This window comes from Rhinolophus sinicus, linkage group LG04 (genome assembly GCF_036562045.2).
Source record: "Rhinolophus sinicus isolate RSC01 linkage group LG04, ASM3656204v1, whole genome shotgun sequence".
Lineage (NCBI taxonomy): Eukaryota > Metazoa > Chordata > Mammalia > Chiroptera > Rhinolophidae > Rhinolophus > Rhinolophus sinicus.
The window spans coordinates 28,067,468-28,084,859 of record NC_133754.1 but is presented as its reverse complement, the minus strand read 5'-3'; the positions used below and the strand labels follow the sequence as shown (position 1 = coordinate 28,084,859).

Sequence of the window (17,392 nt, the reverse complement as noted above, 5' to 3'; positions counted from 1 at the left end):
TTGTACATATTCCCTTACTTGTATCATATTATATTTTGTTTGTATTCATGTCACCAGCCTAAACTATAGCATACAATTTTTAGCTATGAAATATCTGTGTTAGCTTTTGATTGCCCCATTGCCTGGCTCAGGTAAGGTTATTGCTCATGTAAGGTTGATAAAATTAAATGAGTTAATAAGCAGCCATTTGAGATATTTCAGATACATATATTTGATATTCCACAGGATTACCCTGTGATTGTGGGAAGACCCCAAAAACCAACTTCTCAAAGTGTTCTTTGGTTGTAAGACCCAAATTTAATTTTAGTGCTGGCAAAACTCACTGATGATTACAGGTGATAGATTATAGAAGACAGTATACAAATGGAGGTTTTAAAGGCAGAATGCAGTCCTTTTTCCTTAGCTTTGATGGCTCTTCCCTTTATGAGAATTCTGAGACTCCCTTCACTTATTAAATGTCATAAAACAATCAGTGAAGAAGTAGATTCTTCACTTATTAAATGTCATAAAACAATCAGTGAAGAAGTAGATTCAGAAACAATTTCATTGGCATGCTCAGCAATGTGCAACCGAATAGGAAACAGGAAGGAAGGAACGTCAGATTGCTGAGCGATGTTTCATCCTCTCTAGCACACAATACAGGGTAGAACCCAACTAATCTTCACAAAAGAGCAAAGCATCAGTCTTTTCATACGAGGACACTAACTCAAAAAGAATTTTCCTGCCCAGAAAAAGAAACTTATCACTCACGGAGCTCCTAAATATACGTAAGCTTTTCTTATGAGTTAGGCAATTTGCTAGATACAGACGGCAGCATGGCATAAAAGAAGAAAAAAAAGACTCTTCATTTCACAGAGTCTTTAACCTCAGAGAGTTCTCCCAGCTAGTAAGTGGTGGAGCATGTTTTCAGCCTCAAGGTTGTGTACTTCCAAAACCCATGCCCTTGACCACTACACTTTTACATTAAGAATGAATAGTCAGTAAGCACAAGATGGCCACGGGGTTTTGAAAATTAATTTGGGGAACGTAATCAATAATGTAAAGTTGTTGTAGGGTATCTGATGGACATGTGTCCCATTAGGGAGACCACCTCAGGGATGGTGTAGATGCCTGATCTCTGCACAGTACACCTGAAGCTGAACAATAAGGAATGCCAATTGCAATTTTATATATATATATGTATGTATATGGTTACAGGAAGCGGAATACAGCATTAGGAACAGAGACAGTGGAAATGTAATGGCTCTGTGCGATGTCAGAGGGATAGTGGATGGGGGAAGGGGAGTTCATACAGTGTGAGGGATTTAAATGATAAATGTCTAAGTATTGCTTTGTCTTGTGCACCTGAAACTAATAAAATTTAAAAAAAGATAAGAATGAACTCTTCTCGAGTATTTCCATCCTAAATTTTGGTCTGCAGTCAAGTAATAGTTGAAGATCCTAAATTGTTGCCTTTATTACTTGTTATGTCCATTAAAAGGTAAAGCTGGTGGCACTGGGTAGGAGAACTGGAATAATTTTTTAAGTAAAGTACAATGTTCATCGATATTTTATTTTATTTTTGAAGTCTCATTTCACTAATTTCTTCATAAATGAGTTACCAAAATTTGGGAGTTTTCAGAGTGCTTTATGGTTGTCTCAACGTAACAACCAACATTCTGAATTGCAAAGCAATCATTTCTCTGATGGATGCTCAAAACTTAAATTACCCAATTTTTTTTCCTAAATTGACCAGATAATTTGGCACTGTGAGCAGCCTAAGTACAGCTGCCAGGAATATTGGAGGAAATATTACCCCAAATAAAAGGTGGCTCCAGAGTCAGTAAAGAAAAGCCATGCCAAAGAAAGATAAACCACACTCTCCTCTGAAGATTACTGCCAAGTGTCTTTAAAACAATGCCAAAGAAAACTTCTCTTCCAGGTTTATTTCACCTCAACCTTGCCCGTCCTAATTCTAAATATCCAGGATGTCACTTGCAACATAGCAGTTCTGTATTGGGCTTTACAAACAAATTAGGAAATTGATCAACTGAAATCCGAGTGATGCTGTTTTCTTGTGTTTCCTGACTATCGTCTGATGAAGAACAAGCAAGGAGTGTGAAGTTGAGGTGTCTGGCCATGTATTTAAGACCACAAAAGGGCAGGGCTGTACAGGCTCACAGTGCATCTGTGTGTTTCCCTGCTGGCCTGACCAGTACCTTCTTCTCTGAGAAGAGGACAAAGGCATCCCTGACTGGTTGTCACACCTGAATTCTGTGATTAATAAACTTGTCATTGTGGGGAGTTGTCCAGCCTGAACTGTGAGATCATCAAACCCTAGAAAAGCTACAGATCTACTGTTTGGCCATATTTATACTCTGCCTCCTGCCAAAAGGAGTTCTAGTGGCTATGATTCACAGTTCTGGAGTGACTACAAAGCATATTCTCCCTCATTTAGAGTATCAACAAGGAAATAATTCTCCCCCGCAAGTAATAACTTTTGTTATGGTAGCAAGCAAGACCAGGGGAAAGACAGACACCTGTTGCCTCAGATGCTCAAGAATCACCAGAAATATGACAAGGATAGTGTCCCTGGGTCAAAAATAGAATGCCTGACACCTGAAATCCAAATATTACTCCAATTTCCCCCTTCAAAAATTGCTATCTGTTGGGGTGGCCCGTTAGCTCAGTTGGTTAGAGCATGGTGTTAATAACACCAAAGTTGCTGGTTCGATTCCCCACAGGGGCCACTATGAGCTGCACCCTCCCTAAAAAACAAACAAACAAACAAACAAACAAATAAATCTGTAAAAAATTTACCATGTGTTATTATAGCATAATAAAGTGAACATTTGATTGTATTAATCCTATAAGCTAATTCGATTATATTAACCTGGAAGCTAAAAATTGTTCCAACTTGCACATCATTATAATTTGTAGCATTACTGAATTCAGACAAAATACCAGGACCAGGCAGAAGACATGGAAACATACAAGATCATGTACTTGGTCCCTGGGAATCTGAGTACTCCCAGGGAAAGAGGTGTTCAGTGGTGCGGTGAACTGGGCAGGAGAAGGGATGCCAGACTATAGACGACACATCGTCCTGAGAGGGGCAGTCACGCCCGGGTTCTAAAAGGGACCATGAGAGTGGATATTCCCAATTCCTTTTCAATGAACAAAAGCCTTTGAGTTGGACATAGTCTCCATATAAATTCCTCATGTACTTTTCACTTTGGGGCACTAGAGGGAAACAAAGAAAGAAAAATGAAATCTAGTGTATCCAGCTGTTACAAGAGCACTGCTTCCTTTCATCTTAGTGATGTATCTTTCTGTTTCTTTAGGGGAGAAAAAAACTTTCAAATCATAGCCTGGTTTCAAAATATACCAGTTTGGATTTTAGTTCACAATATTGCAGTCCTACTTCTCAGGAACAACTCTACGGCTAGAATCTCAGAAGATCCATTATCTCCAGTGAAGGCAGAAAAAAAATAGTGAAGATGTAAGTCAGATCCGAGAAGGGTTTGGGTTATACATGTTTGTTACTAAAGGTCTATTCAAATTCTTTTTAGGGAATCACTCTCCCAATTACATGTAGGAGCGCATTTTCCAGCATATTAAGAACAGGGGCAACAAACAACCCACTTCTGACTTCGGCTTCCTTTTAAAAAATACCAATAAGAAGGTCATGGCTTTCAGAACTAAAAGAAAACTGTGTATCACAATTTAGTGCACACATTTCATCCCATCTTCCCATAAAGAAGATGTGCCTGGGATTTTCGTCATTGATTTAACAAGTATCGTTAAGCCCTTTTGGGAGTTCCCGTCTGCTGTGCATTTCCACCTTCTAATTTCAAGTGAAGGAAGCCCCATCTTCTAAGTCTGCTACAGTGATTATTTTAAATCATGTTTTACATACGGAATAATTATAGGATTAGTTTGATCTTGAAATATACTAATATTGTTTCAGCTTGAACTTGTAAATAGATTCATCCAACCTAACTTCAAACTAGAAATGATTCTTACTGAGAGGAAAAAAAATCCTACTCAGGCCCAGTAAATTTACTCAAAGTATTTGGTGAGGTAATACTTGATTTTAAAATACATACATCTAATGTGTGTGTTATAGTTTTTTTTTAAGAGCCAGCCATTGTTAAACTAGAAAACAAAGTGATAAATGCCAATTTTACTTCTTTGAATTATTTTTGTAAAAACAAAGTATATGCATTTTGAGTGCTGGTGTACATTTGGTATTTATTTGCAGAGCTGAATGATTATAAATTTAATCCTTAGTCTTTTCTGGGTCCTTATCATCTGGGGATTGATCAATTAAATGGTGTTTAATGCCTCCAAATTTTTCCATGTAGTCATAGGATGACTCTGAAAACCTAACATTGCCCTCGTGTTTCATCTATTCCTGAGCTCCCAAACTTAACAGCTTTCGTAAATCCTATGGGTTACTAGAATTAAAGTAATAATAATAATAATAATAATAATAATAATAATCCTAGCAGCATTTTTTCTTCTTCAGGTCTTGTGTTTGTATGCTCAAATAAAAGTGATAGAAATGCAGCAAGCCATGCCCTACAGAAATTTGTCTGGAACAGAAAGGAAAAGTGAATGTTGCAATAAAATATTGCAGATACACTTACAGTTTGTATCGCTATCACTAGAATGTGAGCTCCACGAGTGTAGCAGCTTTCTCTGTCCTGCTCAGTATTATGTCCCTATGACTAGGACAGTCCTGAGCATATAGATGGCTCTCAGTCTTGGTTGAATCAAAGAGAGTCGGGTTTGGGCAATGGAAAATAGAAAATCTGCCGTCATCTTGAAAACAGAAATCAACGGGAGAGTTTACATTACATAAATTGCAAACAGTTTGACTAACATAGGCTAGTCTGAGCCAGCCACTCAGGGTTCCCTAGGAAATGGAGTAGTCACACAGAGCCTTGTATCTGACACTAAAAGCTGTGGGAGGCCTTGCAAGATTAAATGGGAAAAGAACCATTCATAGAACGCCCACTTTACAAATGAGAAAACTGATTTACGCTAGTTTTCACAGAGGTAACTGGCAGAGAGAGAACTTAATCTGTTTCTGTTAACCCAAAGCTTGTGGGTTTTACCACTACTCCAGTTCAAGCCAAGATAAGGAACAAAGTATGGAGTGGAGTAATTTAAACAGTGATGTTCTTTTCTCACTGAAGGCAAGATCAAAGGTCCTGTCTCATGAATTGGAGAGAAGATAGAATTAGGGAACATAGAATCTTTAACAAATTGGTTGAAAAAGACAGTGAGTTCCATCACTCTGACATACATGATGTCAGGTATTCTCAGCTCAATGCCTTCCTGGGGATCTTGTCATAAAGCAGATTCTGATTCAGCTGTTTGGGGTCGGGCCTGAGATTCTGCATTTCTAATCGGCTCCTGAATGGTGCTGCTGTACTGATCTACAGACTGTTGTGTGTGTGGCAAAGCTTTACCTGATACCTGTTTGAAATACCAGGTAAGAAGTTCATCTCTCTGCTTTGTCAAATGAAGTAAGACCTTTTCAGGTTTCACCAGCTTGAAACAGGCATGGTAATAGCTGGTTGTACCAGAAATCAAAGCAATCACCACAGGCTTAAAGTGAGATTTTGGAGATTAGCATTGGGATTTAGGTGGAGTAATAATTATGCAAATATTCCAGAACACCTCCCTTTGGGTTTCCTTATTAGACGTGGCATATTCCCTCAACTCATCACTTTTAAAACTAGAATATAAATACCACAGTAATGATGTTTAGTACAATATAATGGTAGAATATGGTAAGAATCATGATTTTTCCAAGAGGTTAGATTTGTGGTCACTGGAGGCAGAGGGTAGGAAGAGGAAATTGGATGAAGGTGGGTGGTCAAAATGTACACACTTCCAATTATAAGATAAATAAGCACTAGAGATGTAAAGTACAACAGGAAACTATAATTAACATTGCAGTATGATATGTATGAAAGTTGTTAAGAGAGTAGGTCCTGTGAGTTCTCACTACAAGGAAGAAAATATTTTTTATTGTTTTGTATCGATATATGATCAATGTCAATTAAATTTATTGTGGTAATCATTTCATGACATATGTAAGTCAAATCATTATGCTGACATATTAAATTTATACAGTGCTGTCTGTTACTTATATCTCAATAAAACTGGGGGGTGGGGGAGAGAATCATGATTTTTCCATGTCATCTTAAGAGTACTATGAAGGATCGATCAAACTGTGTATTGTTTTTGTTTTTTTATCTGATGCGCGATTCCCCACCTGCTCATTTTAAAAATAGCAATGAAGTCGTAGTTACATTAGTATCTTCCTTGCTTTTTAAAGCTGGTATTTATTAAGGGCATACAATGTGTAGATAGTATACTAAGTACTTACATGAATGATTTCCTTTTTCTTCACGATAACCTTATACGTACTACTATTGTGTCCGTTTTAAACATGAGAAAACTGAGGTTTAAAGAAATGATGGAGCTTTTCCAACGTAACAGCTGGTAAGTGAGAGTCAAGGTTCCCTGAGATCTGCCTGAATCCAAAGCTCGTGCTCTTATCCACTGTCCTGAGAGCTCCTTTTCAGAAAGAAAGGAGGACATGTTCTTTTGAATGTTTGCAAAGACCATGTTTGAGGAGCCTTTTTTATAAGCCATTTTTCAAGCCAAGAAGGCTTTCCTGGCTTGCGGTGGGAAGTGATGCTACTCAGCCCGATTGCATCACCAATAATCTCAAGTGTACCTGACTTTAATTCACACGATGATGAATTCTGACAGTGGGCATGTTTGTGCCTGTGGGGAGTCCTTTTACACTATGCATAAATCAGCTCCAATTTAATTTGCAGCTGCAGGTACCTTAAGCAGCGTCCACAGCCAACTATTCCATCTTGAACTGTGCCTCTCCAACGACAAACATATAAGTACTTCGTTTTTTGTTTGTTTGTTTTACACCATGCAAATAGGACTTAGAATGAGTCGTGGAACCTCTCTCTTTTCATCTGGATTATTAGGTATATAAAGACACAGGCTTTCTGGAAGGGGCTGGGAAGCGAGCAGTCCAGAGAGCACCAGGCAGTGCCCAGAAGCCCAGAGTGGCAAAATGGTCCAGCAGTGGGTACCTCAGCTATCTCAGCACCAGGTCACAGAACTGGTTCTCCAGGGAATGCACAGCTGGATGTGGTTGACTTCAGAGACAGATGCTGACACAGCCTCAGAGAGAGGCTTAGGGCACTTGTCCCTCAGAGGAATGATGAGAACTTTGGTCCTAGATGACCCATTTAATAAAGTTCAAGGCAAGGGCTTGTTTAAAAACAAAAGTTAAAGTTTAGAATCAAGTAAACAATCTGAGAGGGAAATACGCTGCATGCGACCTGATGAGTGCCCATGCCATAGACCTACCGTAGATTTCCCTAAATGTTTTGCAGCTTAAAATGGAATGAATCCTCCAGTCAGGCCTGCACCTGAGCCTGTTGGGGACCCGTCATGGGAACTTAGCAAATACTGGTTTCGGAAGCCAAGCAGATCACTAAAATTACGTCTTCTTTGCTTGAACGTCTAATTCACGGATTGAAATATTAATAAATGAGCTTCTGTTATGGTAATTAGTGAAGTACTAAACTTTAAGAAACTGAGCAATTGGAGATGCCTCCGAAATACTTAGATGACCATTTACGTTCATGTTACATCGTGTATTATTTTATGGGTTGACTCATAGTCACCCTAAACTCAGAATGGCAAAGACTGCTATTTGTCCCAAAATAGCCAGTCTGCCTTCTTCCTGGGCACATAGCCGTACAGAATAAAGAGTGTAGCTCTCGGTTTCCCTTACAGATAGACATAGTTCTGTGCCTAAGTTCTGGCCAGGGGGATGGGAATGGCATATTGTGTGAAGCATGTGTCCTTACATGGGTGGAACGTGCCCTTCTCCCTTGGCTCATTCTCAGTGTTGGATGGGGAGACGCTGGCATGATTGGAGAAATGGAGACCATGCATGGAGGAGCACCAAGAGAGAAGCCTGGAGCACTTCACAAAGCAGAGCTGCCTGCCATCAGAGCCCTGGAATCCCTAGATCCGGGGATTAACGTGAGAGAGAAATGAACTTTCTTGATTAAAGCACTGTCATTTGAATTGTACTGATCGTCATGACCAAACCTAATTCTAAGTAATCCATGTGCCACCATCTTTGCAAAAGTCCAGAAAGAAGTACTAAAGCTAAGTGGTCACAGTGATTCTCAATGTACAAAGTGGTAGGAATGCAGATAAATCTGAGGGAAATCAGTTCTAAGATCATCCATTTCAGACACTTAACATTGCACTTAATGCAGCATACAAGCTGAGCAGTGACCTTGACATTCCCACAGTACGGCATCTGTACTTCCATCACTGTTCGAGAAATTTTCAGTCACCTAATTTTCTTAAGTAGACATACAACAGGCATTGAACAACATTTATAGTTCTAATGCTTAGTACGAAAAGTTTTGTTATCTTAATGGAAATGAAGTTTTGAGAAATTTTCAGTCACCTAATTTTCTTAAGTAGACATACAACAGACATTGAACAACCTTTATAGTTCTAATGCTTAGTACGAAAAGTTTTGTTACCTTAATGGAATTGAAGGGGAAAAAAATACTAACTAGGGAACCAGAAAACTCTCTCACTGACAAACAAAAGGGTTAGTGGATCATCAGATGAGAGGGAATCTTTCTCTGGCATCCACAGTGGTAAAGGAACTTCAATCAGTGGCTGGATGATTCTCTACGAATTTATGAAAAAAGGAAAATTAACAATTGACACCCACCACATTTCTGGGTGGGCTCTTCATATTATTTTCTAGCACTCCCACTGTTTTCAGCCCTAATGTTCTTATGATATCCCTTGGCTGCCCTCTACACACACAAACACACACACACACACACACACACACACACATTATACCTCACTAAGATATGACTCCATTCTCCAAACTTCTCCTCTCATTTCATTAACATAATAGGAGTTGATACTCATACAGTCTTTACATATATATTAGTTCATTCAACCCCATGAAGTACATGACTGCAAGTTACCCTTATTATCCCCATTTTAAAGACAAGAGTGTGAGTCACAGAGCTAGTCAGTTGTGAGGCTGGACTCTAAAAGCAAGCAGCCTGGTGCAAAGTGAGTCTGTTCTACAAATACATCCCATTCACCCAGGTATATTTGTGAAATATTGGCATTATTTACCACGTAAGCACATCTTCCATAAAACACAACCCCTAGCCTAACTAAAATGTGTCTTCTCAAGGAGACTCAGTAAAACAGAAAGGAGCAGTCTATTGGAAGAGTACTTCGGGGAGGCAGCTGTCTGTACCTCTCAAATCACATTCTTTAGACACTCGACCAGTTAGCACAAGCTAGTCTTCCATCAGAATCTTATGTGTAACTATGCTTGAGCTATTAATATACAATATGAACATTACAAAGGAAGTTAATTTTGCAATTTTTAAAATGAGGTTAGTAAGAGTGAGCCCTGCTATCCCTAAGCCCAATATATTCAAATTTTCAAAATGGTTCTTTTTTCTCTGTTATGAGGCCCAAGTCCTTGATCTAAGGAAACTGCTGGAATTTTATTATTTCCAGCTTAGTGTTAAGCTGCTATTCTTCAATGTCATTCATCTTCATTGTGATCTTCCCTCTACCATTGATTTTTCCTCTGTGCTACTAGCCTTTTGATTCTAGCAAATACAGACATTAAAAGACTTTTTATCTATTGTGATCATGACATACTCTGTATTTCTGAATTCTGATGCTGAGTTTTTCAGTACAGGCGCTATCCAGGGAGGCTACTCCTTGCAAAGAAGTATATTCATATAATAACTGCTATTTTGCATTCTGTGAGATGGATATTTGTCCCTGTTTGCCGATGACGAAAGTGATACCCACAGAGATATCACGCATTGCCCAGGATTAACCAGTGGTAGAGGGCAGGAACCAGAACTCAGCCAGGTCACCGGACTCCAAACTTTGTACTCTTTTTTATAATACTATGATGTCATATCTTTCCCAAATTTAAAGGGTCTGTGTTGGTAATAGTAAGAAGTCCATGAATTTTATCTTTCAAGTTATGAAGTCTATAAAAATCATGATTCAAGTTATAAAACTCACTAAAAATCCAATCAGTGTTTCTAGCAACATATTCCCTTACATCTTTACCCAGTATATGTTCTATGGTGTCTGTTACCCACCCTCTCTTCTGTTGGGAACTGGGAAACTGACTGACCATATCTGGTGAGAGACAGCAGCCATATTGCGTACGTGGGGTTCCACCCCAAACCCCTGTACATGGCAGGACCAGAGCACGGTACTTGCATAAAAGGCAGCCAGCCAATCCACTGGCCTGTCAGGAGCCGATACCAAGGTGGCTCAGCTTAAAAAGATGAACTGAGCCAAAGAGATTCTCCCTTGAGAATATGTGACTGAGTTAGTGGCAAGGTCAGAGCCATCTTGTAGAAAGTATCAGGATAACCATGATGGTCCTCAGGCAACTGAAGTTATGAGGAAATGGAAATCAGTTAAGAGCCACCATTTACATGGTACTTACTACGTGTTTCACTTTCTTAATGTATTTACCTGACAAAGTAATAACCATTATTAACAACTCCCCCCTCCCTCGCCCACCACCACCACTTTACTGATGAGGATACTGAGACACAAAGGAATTTAAAAACTTGTCACACAGCTAGGAGGTGAGAGAGTAAGATTGAAACCCAAGCCATGTATGTGACTCTGCTGCCAAATTTGATTTTACATAAAGGCAGGTTAATGTACACACATAGAGGAGATAATAAATGACAATATACATGCAAAGAGAAACAGATAGTCATAGGAAAGACTCAGAGAAAAAAGAAAGAGAGCGTGACACACAAAAGGCATCCAGTTCTCAGAATCCATGACTATGTCTTACCTGGGACAGTTTAGTGTATATGTTCCTTGTAAATGAGAGGCTACTAAATGACATAATATGACTTATTTTGGTACTTTGTAAATACTGTACTCAAAGATGATCAAAGTTATTATCCCTGTGTATTTCTTGTTTGAGGGAAAGATTGAATCTCTTAAAGATTTATGATCCAATGTGGAAGAGAAGGTGGAAAATATGCACAGAAAAAAATATTTACAACTTCAAGAGCACAATGAGAAGATGATGCAGACTGGAGTCCAAGGAAGCTGAATAAATTTAAAATTGCTCATAAGAAGCCATGAAAACTTCGTGCAGAAATAAGGAGTAATCAGGGATGTAAAGGAAGGTAGAGACATGTTTGTTTAATATGCAGCTTGAACCATGGTGGATGGAATACTTTTGCCTCAATGGAGAAGAGAGAAAGGCATTGGCAGGGTTGGATGATAAAAACTGTGAGGGCGTGTGTGTACGCACACACATGTACATACATGCGCATGCTTTTGAAATGTAGAAGAGAGAAAAAGATAAAGCAGAAAATTTAAAGATAAAGCGAAAAAAGACAGAAAGCAGAATGTTAGGAGTTGTGCAATCGTACAAGAGTCCAGAGCAGAGTAATAAAATTCTCTGGTATTATAAAAATCTGATATATTTTTGGCTGATGCTTTAGTAAACGCCCTTAAAACAAACATAACATTCTATGCTCACAGAACTGTCACTAAATTCTTAGTTTATGACATTTAAACAAATAATCAGACATCCTGAAATCAAATGCCTCCTTGCTCGGTGTCTTCCAGCCACAGCGGTGCCTTTTTTGCTCTCCTATGTATTGGCACATAGTAGGCATTCGATAAATACATGTGTACTACATAAATAAATGTTAGTGTTAGCTTCTCGTTCAAACATAAGACCATATCTGTAAAATTAAAAATGTCACATGTTTTTTAAATGAATTGCCCACGCTCATGTCTTATGAAACCCAAAAGTTCTTTGTTCACACCCTCTTGCTTTCTGTACCCCCACCAGACTATCTATTCACATTGTCATAAACTCTTTATGATTGGAAAACACATCAGTCAAAATATGAATTTTTAATTGTTTAAGCAGATTAGGGTTTGCCCTAAAACACTGTGCTGGCAATCCTGTGTTTGCACATGTAGTTGAAACAACACCCCAGGCCTATTGAACCGGGAAAGGCCAAATGAGTTGGATTCAAGGATGCAAAAAATACAAACTAACAACACTAGCAAATAAAAAGAAAAAAAAGCAATTCACAAATACGTACCCTGAGAGCGACCGCCATATAATATATAGTTGAGAATCTCCTTTGGGCCTCCCAGGTACCTGTACAGAAGAAGAGCAGAATAAAGTATCTCTTTTACTTTTTGTCAGGACATACATATTCTCTTTGCTGACCTTCTCCAACTGAAACAAAACAAAAACAAAACCAGTCTGAAGAGCTGTACAGATAGATGAAGAGTTATGAGATTACAGCTGAGCATTTGTATGTACAATGTTTACCAGCCTAAGTGATCTGGCAGATAACTCTTAGAACTTTGATATGATCTCAGGATGAGAGAGCAGATCAAATAAAATTTTGGAAACAAAGATTAATGGTATATGATATTTCAATATATTACAAAGCTATAGTATTTAACACAATCATCTTTGCTTAAAATATAAATGTACAGTTTTATACTTATATATATTATTTTTATATTTACATATAAACAAATAGAACCTTAACCGTATCACAGATAAAATATTCAAAGTAGTTAAAAGATTTAAATTTAAAAATTAAACCATTAAAAAAAAGTGCTGCAAATATTCATAGAAAATCACTATGTCAGACAAATGGCAAATTTGGAAACACATTTGCAACAAATTCAATAAAGAGTTAATACTTTTAAAACATATGCACAGCAATGTAAACATACTTAATGCCACAGAACTGTACATTAAACATGATTAAATGATAAATTTTATGTTATGTATATTTTTACCTCAATAAAAAAATAAATTCCTAGGAAAAGTACATTCAGAACCTAATAGAGTCATGGCAAAGAGATGACTAGGTACCACACAAAGTAAAACAATACTCATTATCAAACATTTGAGAAAGTGATCAAGCTCATGAGTAATCAAACGATGCCAAAAGCATGGTACTACTAGAGTTCATCCAAAAATGTTCGTCCTGCAAAGGTTTTTGAGGAACGATACCCAACTATAGGGCACAGTTCTATGAAAGTAGCACTTTCCCATATCATTCTTTTCAAAGCAATTTGACAGCATGCAGTTTGGCGGGTGTGGTGGATTGGCACTGAACAGCCACTCCTACATCCTTCTTGACTAAAATAGCTTCCTAACCTGCTAAACTGCCAAAGCTGGAAAGTTGAAAGTCAATTTTTCAGATTCCTTCATAGCTGCGATTCTCATATGATTTGAGTTGATCCAAGTCAATGCCCTTGGTGAGGTTTGGAAAAGCAGACTTGAGGCAGTGGTTATTCTTGGCTGCTTTGGATTGTTTTTTTGTTTTTTGTTTTGCTAGCATAGATGTGGAGGCACTTAAGTTGACAACGACAGGGTGAAGAGAACTGCCAGTCTCCCTTCACTTTCTTTATGGATGTCAAATATGGGGCATCCATTCGCTGGCATGGGTTTTAGCCAGCACAGAATGGTTCTGCATCCAGCAGCTGTAGTGGTCATATGTCAATTCCAAAGGTGGAATATAAATATATTTCCAATATAGCTACAGAAGTGTCTATACTAGAACAAAAAGTAAACCATAATTTTAAAATCTCAAAAATCTGACAAATACTGCTAACATTACAAATATCCAGAAAAATAGCATAATGCTTTTAGTAATCAGTTGTCTGATTCTTCTTTAATATGGTTATAATCTATACAAGTTTTTTACATTTTGGCTGTGCATTCTGATCACCTCTTATATAAGACTATGAATTTATAATATCACTGCCTTGAGAGCAAAATAGAAATGTAATGCTATTTTGCTAGAGGAAACTAGAGTCTTTCCTCTAGTGTGGATAACCAAACAATTATTTTTTAATTCGTGATAGTTTAGAAAACTTTATTTTTCACATCTCATTGAGTTTCCCTAAAGTTCAGGAAAACCTCAGTCAAGGTGTCTATCACATAAAAGCTGTAAGATTCAGAAATTTAAATATTATCTCAGTGTGTTCATATAGCTCTACATTTCTTTTTTTATAGTCTACAATTAGCAAGTCTACCTTTAATTGGCAAGACTATCAAATAATATAAGAGTCAATTCATGGCTCTTTTCATGGAAATTTATCTTTTCTTCTTAATGAAAGGATATGATTTTGATATAGTATGAATTTTTCTACAATTCACTTCTTAAGGTCAAAACAATGTCTATTTATTGTATCACATTTTCCTTATCATTTTTGTTCTATAGTCTATTATTTATATCTACATGTGCTTTCAGTTCTATAATAAATACATAATGATGTTCCATGGAGGCCAAGCCTAGTGAAACATGAAGAAAGGTGTGTGGACTTTCGTAAAAGTAATGGGAATAATCAATTGCAGGCCTCAGAGTCGGCACTAGAGGGGGTGAGCTGGAAAGCTAGGAGGATCTCAGTTTAGGTAACATCTCCTTTAGGGAAACTCCTACGACTCCCCAAAACTGGGTTTGGTATTTATCCCTCCCATAGCAATCTCAGTTCATACCACAAGTAATACACATTACACTATACTGAAATTGCCCTTTAATTGGCAAGACATTTTTTGACAATAAGCTCTTTGAAGGCAGGGTCTTCTCTGAGTGTAGTCAGCACTCAATGAATGTGCTAATTCCTTGAATAGATGAATGTATGATGTTTTGAAGACTTTTAATAAACCTGGAAATGGCTATGATACAATGATAATGATAAAGGAGTAGACTTCCGAATGATGCACTGCAGAATACTCATGATTATTGTTGAAGCTGGATGATGGAGTTCATGGAAGTTTAATCTTTTCTTTACTATCATCGACATTTGAAACTTCAGTAATAATAAAAAGGAAAAACGTTATGCAAAATGTAATACCAACTATGTTAAGAATACTCTACATGGGGAACAACAACAAAAAACAACAACAACAACAAAAACATGGGAAAGAAATATCTTAAAATTTAGGAGTTGTTATTAGAGATGATTTGAGTAGGTTTCCGTTTCCTGTGGTTGTTAGAATTGTAAGATGACCTGTGTGTGTGTGTGTGTGTGTGTGTGTGTGTGTGTGTGTGTGTGTGAGAACTGGACCTATGAATATGATGATACCAGACCTGTGATCAAATTACATTATTTGGCAGAAGTGAAGGGATTTTGCAGTGGTAATCAAAATCCCTAATCAGTTGGCGTTGAGTTAATCAAAAGGGAGATTATCCCAGGTGGGGCTGACCTACTCAGGTGAGCTCTTTGAAAGAAGGCCTAGCTCTTCCCTGAAACGAAGCTTCCCATGTCAGTTCCCATCATGTGAAGAAGCAAGCCACCACGGAGTCCTACAGCTGTAGGAAATGTAGGAAATGAATTGTGCCAACAATCACTTGAGCTTGGAGTCAGACCTTGAGCCCCAGATGAGACCACAGACCAAACACCACGAGGAGGGCAGCCTCTGAGCAGAGAACTCAGCTAAGCTGTGCCCACACTCCTGACCCATGGAAACTGTGAGATAATAAATATGTTGTTTTAAGCTACTAAGCCGGTGGTTATTTGTCATGCATCCCCAGAAAATTAATGGATTTCCTTTCCATTTTCTGGATTTTTCAGGTTTCCTGTAATAAATATGTTTATTTTATACTAGAGGAAAAAACTTTTTGTAACAAAATTTTTTTTTAAAAATTACTGTAGATGATTCAGGACTACCAAGCCATATTTTGCAGACAAGTGAACTGACATCATTTTTCTCCATACTGTTAGCAAAGAGCTACATTAAATAGGAGGAAATCTTCTCTCTGTGTTTTAATGGTTGGGACCAAATCCAAAGTTACCCAGCTCAAGGACAAAAGCTAATCCATTCTATATAATTAAACTGGGTTGGTTGTGAACACAAATGTGCTGAGAGATAAACCTTTGCATAAATCATTCTTCTCTTACTGTACTAAGCTTCCATGAAACCATCCTGAACCAACAGATTTTAATTTCAGTTCAGATACCAACACCCAGCAGACTATCCCACTGGTTAATGATGTTGAAACTGATAAAACTGAGTGCAAAGGGAAGCCATTCATGAAACAAACAACATAACAAGCAATCAGGCTCACAGCTGATAATATTCACATACTGTGTAGTACTGGACTCTTGAGCACCACTCCTTGGAGACCCGCTGAGCTGCTAATCACCTTAAAATTATTATCAAAATAATCAATGCAAAGGTTCACAGTATCAATTAGGATGAGGACTCAAAGATATAACGTGGTGTTTACTGATCACCCCAATGAGCTGGATTGTCTCTGTTACATGCTTAGCTTAAATCCAAATATAGACACACAAACACTCTTCTCTAACACCCATCTGCCTCTTGCATCTGTCACATAGACAAGTTAAATGGAGAGCAGACAGGAAGTTATCACCCCTGCATCTTTTCAGTCCGTGCTGGCGACCATGTGAAATTGTGTGTGTTTTTTTCATTTATTTTTTTTTTTGCACTTGGTGCTATGTATTATTTCATTATTCCCTCCATCTATATTTACAGTTGTCACCATCAGACATCCCGGACCCTGACATCAGGTCCCGTCCCCTTGACGCTAATCCCAATTAGCTCTGTGAGAAATGAAGCAACTCATTCCAGAGTTATTTTTTCCATGGCACTGACCACTACCTGACATACCATATACTTCACTTATTAATTTGTTTACCACTACCTGACATACCATATACTTCACTTATAATTTGTTTTTGTCCTCTAGGATTTTTGCTCCACTAAGGCAGAACGTTTTGTTTGTTTTGTTCACTAATAAATGACCAGTGCATAGTGTCTGACGCATAGTAAGCAATCAATAAAAATTGTTGACTGACTGACTGAAGGAATGAATAGTATTATCATTTGGAAAACATGAGGAAGAAGAATTCCAGGGGCTTCTATTCAGCGATTCTTATCATAATTACCTCCACTCCAGGTGTCAGGAAGTCAAGAACAGGATTTTGTGGTTGCTGAGGGTTTTCAGTACCGTCATAAAATCAGAAACAGAGTAAAGAAACAGAGATGAGCCCAGGTTCCACTGAGGTAAATTCAGCTCAAAACCCCACTGATCGCTTGCCTCCCATAAGCCCTCACTCTGACTGATAGGCCTCAATGGCGTTCTGGACCCCCAGGAACTCGTGTTAGCTCAGAACAACAGTTGTACTACACGTGAAAGGCCTGGCTTTTCCCTTTCCCGAAGCATAATCCTCCCAAGAGCTGAAGGTCCCTTTGAAGAAGACTAGAAGAAATACACGC

The 17,392-nt window shown here is 38.1% G+C and overlaps 1 long non-coding RNA gene across 2 annotated transcripts in view; it reads right to left on the bottom strand.

The window, feature by feature from the left end:
- Nucleotides 1–17,392, bottom strand: part of LOC141571007 (uncharacterized) — a 152,829-nt gene that overhangs the window by 11,381 nt on the left and 124,056 nt on the right. For both annotated transcript variants that reach the window (XR_012495456.1, XR_012495457.1), the window contains one exon: nucleotides 12,219–12,277. This is a non-coding gene — a long non-coding RNA (uncharacterized LOC141571007). The remainder of the gene's footprint in view (nucleotides 1–12,218; nucleotides 12,278–17,392) is intronic.